This window comes from Rutilus rutilus (genome assembly GCF_951802725.1).
Source record: "Rutilus rutilus genome assembly, chromosome: 1".
In the NCBI taxonomy this organism is placed as follows: domain Eukaryota; kingdom Metazoa; phylum Chordata; class Actinopteri; order Cypriniformes; family Leuciscidae; genus Rutilus; species Rutilus rutilus.
In genome coordinates, this window is record NC_140209.1 from 67,881,158 (window position 1) to 67,887,676 (window position 6,519).

The window sequence follows — 6,519 nt, forward strand, 5'->3', positions numbered from 1 at the left end:
ATCCAAAGAGGGATATCTTCCATTCTGAATGTCACAGAGGCGTGGAAGTTGGTTTATATGATTCGCACTGACAAGCAGCCTTTGGAGTTTCATCATTGGCAGCTGCCAAGCCACTCCCTAGCAACCAAATAGAGTACCCTAGCAACCGTTTTGCAAGACCTATATCTCTGCATCAGAACATCGTATAGAGATGGTGGTTGGCTCTTTTGACTCATGCTAGCAAACAGGACTTCCAACATGCTACACATGCTAGCTACATGAATACACCGAATAGCTACATACTAACTGCAATTAGCTTAGGGTAAACATGATAAAAAGACTGTTCTAGCATAATGCTAGCAACATGCTAATTATGTTAGCATCTTGTTAAAACATCCAAGAAAATTGCTAATAATGCTATCATCTTGCTAATAACATGCAAGCAACATGCTAATCATGCTAACATCATGCTAGTAACATGCTAATCATGCTGGCATCATGCTAACATCTTTTGCTAAAAACATATTAGCAACATGCTAAGCATGCTAGCATCATGTTAATCGTATTAGCAATATGTTAATCATGCTAACATGATTCTAGCAACATGCTAATCATAGTAAATCATGCTAGATTGTGATAAATTCTGGTAAATAATGTTAGAAACATGGTAAATCACGGTAAATCATGCTATAAGGTGATCATTCGTTGTAAATCATGTTAGAAACATGGTAAATCATACTAGAATGTGGTATATCATGGTATCACAACATTGTTAATTGTGTTAGCATGTGTCCAGGGCCGAGTTTTGCCACTGCAAGCACCACTCACATTTTCTTCAGGAAATGTACATTTGAGTTTATAGTTATTATTACAGTAAATACATGTAACGTGTAACAATAAAGTGTAACCAAAAAACCTGTAAAAAAAAATACATTTATCAAGTTTTTAGAAATGTACACAGTATTTGTGTTTGTTTCATATGATTTAAAAAACTTTTATACTATTTTCTACAAGTTTAAAAACATTCATGTGGTTTATGTAAAAAAGTAATAACATATTGTCCTTAAACACCCATATATGTGAGACTACATCTGAATTATGTTAAACAAAATTGCAATTACAATTATCATTTTAAATTAGAATAATAAATAAATAAATGCTCATTATGTTTATTTTTTCCAGGTCAGTTTATGTTAAATTCGATCTGGAGAAACTCAACAAGCTGAACATGACAGAATCATCTGAGCAGAAAAGAGAAACTAAGAGCATCAACATTGTGCCGTCAGTCATTATTACATCAGGACTGAAACCACATGAACTACTGGAATCTCATCAAATGAATGGTTGTTGTTCTCTTACGAGAGGTTCTCTCGTATTGCGTAAGCTAGCTTACGCTGCGGGAAAGTCTCCTTTCACGAGATACTGAAGCCAAAAATTATCCTAATTTTTTAAACTTTGTCAACGCAGTGCGGCAGCCTGCAGACCTAGGGCAAGCGAATCGCGTGCCCATTGGCTGCTCTGCGGCAACTGCAGCAGCCTATGGCTGAGCCTTGCGCGTGACGTCACGTCCAATGAGCGCGCTTGGCGCGCTTAGTGCGTCACAGCCCGTCATTAGGGGTGTGGCTTAGAGTATATAAGCAAGGAACAGAGGCTGCTTCGCTGATTTCTGTCTCTTCAGCGAAGCTCTTCGCATCGCTGATCTCCGAGGAAGCCGCCGTTGAATCCAGCGACCAGCACGCCGAGGATCTCAGCCTGAGGACGCCGGCCGCTCGCCGCCTTCAGCCTTCCCTGCCTGCTGCGCCATCCGGCACTTATATCCTTTTTCTGCTCTGTTTTGTGTGTGTGTGTGTCCGCCGCGACACACTTGCATCTAAAAGAGCGCAAGGCGTTGTTTCAAATGCCTCGCACATCCTGTGGCTCGTGCAGAGCCTCGCTCAGCGACGGAGACCGCCACGTGCTGTGCGCTCTCTGCCTGGGTTTTGACCACGCTGTTCGCGCTCTCTCCGAGGGCGGCTGCGAACAGTGTGAAGATTTACCGATGTCGACCCTACGGGCTCGACTCGCTAAATTCGAAGAAACTCCATCTTCTCCGGCCGCTTCTTCCGGGCCACGAAAGAAAAAACGTCGCTCTCAAAGGCCGCCGGAACTGGACGCTACAGCTGAGCGCTCGCCGGAACCTCTCCCGCGAGCCTCGCTCTCTCCTTCCCCCCCACCCTTCTCCGACGCGCAGCGGCCGGCCACTGCCCGCACTGCCGTCGCCCTGGGGGATGATGCAGATGATGCCGCTGACAGCTGCTCTCTGCTCGCGTCTGACAGCGAGGAGTGGTCGGGCTCTCACCGCTCCGCCCCCTCTACTCTGGAGTCTTCTCGAACCCGCGCTAGTGTTGACGCAGAGCTTCTCCGCCTCCTCACTTTAGCGGTCGAGAGAATGGGACTGGATTGGTCCCCACCTAAGGAGCCGGAGCCCAATCGCCTTGACGGGTTTTTTCTGCCTAGCCGCCGCCCTGCGCCTGCCTCTAGGTCAGCACCCTTCCTGCCTGAGCTCCACGCCGAGCTCTCTAAGTCCTGGAACGCTCCGTTCTCCACCAGACTCCGCTCGCCAGTCTCCTCGGCTCTCTCCCAGGTGGACGGAGCCGCCGAGAACGGCTATAACGGCATCCCCGCCGTTGAGGATGCTGTGGCAACGCACCTTTGCCCGCCGTCTGCTAGATGGCGCTCAAAGTCTGCCCTGCCGTCTAAAGCCTGCAGGACCACCTCAGCTCTCGCCGGCCGCGCTTTCGCCGCCTCCGGCCAGGCTGCTTCCGCCCTGCACTCAATGGCTATTCTTCAGATCCTTCAAGCCGACCTCCTCCGTGAACTGGACGAGAAGGGCTCGGATCAGTCTGCCTTAACCGATCTCCGCAGCGCTACGGATCTCGCGCTGCGCGCTACCAAGACCGCTGCTCAAGCCATCGGCAGATCCATGGCCGCGCTCACCGTCATCGACAGACATCTATGGTTGACGCTCGCGGACATGAGTGAGTCAGAGCGCGCTGTGTTCCTGAACGCACCACTCTCGCCCACCGGCCTCTTTGGCCCTGCGGTCAGCGGAATTGTGGATCGGTTCTCTGAGGTACAGAAGGCGTCGCAGGCGATGGACCTCTTCCTGCCCCGCCGTTCGAGCTCAGCCACAGGCCGCCCTCAAACTCAGCCTCCTGTGCGCAGCTCTAACCAGCGCTCTTCCAGGCCCCCCAACGCTTCGCAGCGGCGCCAGGGCAATCGCCCCAGGTCGCGCTCGACCAGCCGTCACAGACCGCCGCCCCCACGGGGCCCGCGGTCCAAGATCGCGTTGAAGCCCGAGCCCGCGAAGTCCTCCTAGCATCCGCAAGGAGGAAAAGATGGTTGAGTCCCGCTACGGCCGGACCGCCATCAAAACGCACAGCTCTGTCAGTCCCCTATGTTCAGGCTACTGCAGCAGCACACACCGCAGCCAACGAGCCAGTAATTACACTCGCTCGCCTGCACACAAACGCCGTTTTCACGGCGACCCAGATAAATCTCAAAAAGAGTATAAGTGCTTTAAGTGTAGAAAATGTGCCCACACCCATGTGCTCACTGCTTCACACAAGTGCAATCCCCATGGTAACGCGCCCAGAGCGCTCTCTCATAAAGCGGCCTCACACCGCTCGAGCACTAAATGTAGTAAAAGTGCCCACACTTCCGTGCTCACAACTACTCGCTGCTCGCTCTGTCACTCAGTTACCTCAAATTGCTACGGCTCAAGCCGCAGGGGTTTTAAGTGTAGAAAAAGTGCCCACTCCCGTGTGCTCACTGCCTCACACAGACCAGGTTCCCATGGCAACGCGTCCAGAGCGCTATCTCTTAAAGCGGAAACTTTCCGCTCGAGCATCAAGTGTAGGAAATGTGCCCACAGCCCTGTGCTCACACCTGCCCACTGCCCGCTCTGCCAGACAGGTTGCAAACCTCATAAAGCCCCCAAACACTGGCCGTGTCATAAGTGCATATCCCGCGCCAGCTCACGAGCACGCGCGCCCACTTTCAGACACCATAATCCCCACGCCGCCCCCGCGCCTGGGTTGTTTGACAGCAGTTCACGCTCCATCGTCCGAGATCGAGCTACTAAATTCTGCACAGTCGGCCAGCCCTGTTCTTCTGCCCTCGTGTCCGAGCATCGGCGGCGCGCGCGCCGCCCCGTCTTCTCTGATACAGGTTCCCCATCCCGCGCAACGCGGCGATCTGAACCCAGAGACCATTCGACCCCTAGCTATGCATGCAAAAGCATGGGAGGCTATTCAGGGCGCGTCAGAATGGGTGCTCAACACCATAAGACACGGTTATTCGCTCCAATTTGCTCGTCGCCCTCCGCGCTTTCTAGCGCAGACGGAAACGAAAGTGAGTTTGGAAACAGCACATCTGCTTCAAGCAGAGATAACAAAGCTGCTGCGAAAAGGGGCCATAGAACAGGTGCATCCTTCTCTGAGCGAGTCAGGCTTTTACAGCCGTTACTTCCTCGTTCCCAAGAAGGACGGAGCATTAAGACCTATTTTAGATCTGAGACATCTGAACAAAGCCCTCATGAGACGGCCGTTCAGGATGATTACAACCAGACAGATCCTCGCGCAAATTCGCCCAGGAGACTGGTTTATCTCTCTCGATCTGAAGGACGCTTATTTCCAGATCCAGATAACTCCCCGTCACAGGCCATTTTTGAGATTCGCCTTCGACGGTCGAGCTTATCAATACACAGTCCTGCCGTTCGGCCTGTCTTTAGCACCCCGTACATTTACGAAATGCATGGACACGGCTCTCGCTCCCCTGAGGAGTCAGGGAATGCGAATTCTGAACTACTTGGACGATTGGCTCGTTCTAGCGCAGTCAGAGACAGAACTTGTGTCTCACAGAACAGCGCTACTCGACCACCTGGAGGTTTTGGGTCTAGCGGTCAACTGGACAAAGAGCTCGCTCTCGCCCCGGCAGTCGATTTCCTTTCTCGGAATAGAACTGGACTCGGTGGCGATGACGGCCAGATTGACGGAGCAGCGCGCGCGCCGCATCCAGCGCCTCGCTGCATCCTTCAAAGAAGGCAACCGGGTTCCCCTGAAGGCATTTCAGCGCATTCTGGGGCATATGGCCTCAGCTGCAGCAGTGCTTCAGTTGGGTTTACTGCGCATGCGCCCGCTTCAACGCTGGCTGAGAACGCGCGTATCCCATCGAGCCTGGGCGACCGGCGGCTCGCTAATCAGAGTGACTCAGGTCTGTGTCTCAGCCCTGCAGCCCTGGCTAGCAGCCGAATGGTATCACACGGGAGTGAATATGGGAGTGGTTTCACACCGGAAAGTTGTCTCTACAGACGCGTCCAACCTAGGTTGGGGAGCGCTCTTCGAAGGCAGACCGGTCTTTGGCCACTGGTCAGACCAGGAGAATCTCCTACACATAAACTGTCTAGAGATGCTCGCGGTCGAGAAAGCGCTCATGCACTTCCTCCCTTTCCTCCTTGGTCACCATGTTCTAGTCCGCACGGACAACACTTCAGTAGTGGCCTATGTGAACCGCCAGGGCGGTGTAAGATCAAAGCAACTCTGCGCCCTGACGGAACGCCTCCTCGTATGGGCTTAGCACTCTCTGCGCTCTCTGAGAGCATCGCATGTGCCTGGCCATCTGAACGAGGGCCCCGACAGACTGTCCAGGGACAACGTTCCCCCTGGGGAGTGGTCTCTACACCCTCAAACAGTCCAGTCGCTGTGGCGCCGCTTTGGCAGAGCGAAAGTCGACCTCTTTGCGTCAAAAGACAACGCACACTGCCCAGCGTTCTTTTCAAAGAGCGAGGACGCGCTGGCCCAGTCTTGGCCCAGCGGCCCGCTATATGCGTTTCCGCCAGTCTCTCTGCTGCCTCAGGTCATCGAGAGAGTCAGGAAAGCGCGCCACACAGTGCTCCTCATAGCCCCGTTCTGGGAGAACCAAGCTTGGTTCCCGGAACTCATACAATTGGCAGACTCAGCCCCCTGGCCGATTCCGGTGCGGAGAGACCTTCTCTCTCAAGCCCGCGGCTCGATTTGGCATCCCCACCCAGAGCACTGGTCTCTGCATGCGTGGAGCCTCAACAACTACATGCTGATCTACCAGAAGGGGTGATGAACACGATCATACAATCTAGAGCCCCCTCCACGAGGCGGCTCTACACGTCTAAATGGTCTGTGTTTAACAAATGGTGCACTACCAAAGGGCTCAATCCACAGACATGTGGGGTCTCGCAAGTATTGTGTTTCCTTCAAGAGCTACTGGACGCGGGCAGGTCCCCCTCCACGCTCAAAGTCTATGTCGCGGCCATTTCAGCGCTCTCTGTTTCAGAGCCGGGCCGCGCATTAGGAAGGAACGAGTTGGTCATCCGCTTCCTTAGAGGAGCGAGGAGGATGAACCCCCCGCGACCCCCTTCGGTTCCTATGTGGGATCTTTCACTGGTCTTAGACGCACTGAAAGCACATCCCTTTGAACCTTTAGAAACTGTGGATATGAAATACCTCACGCTCAAAACCGTTTTTC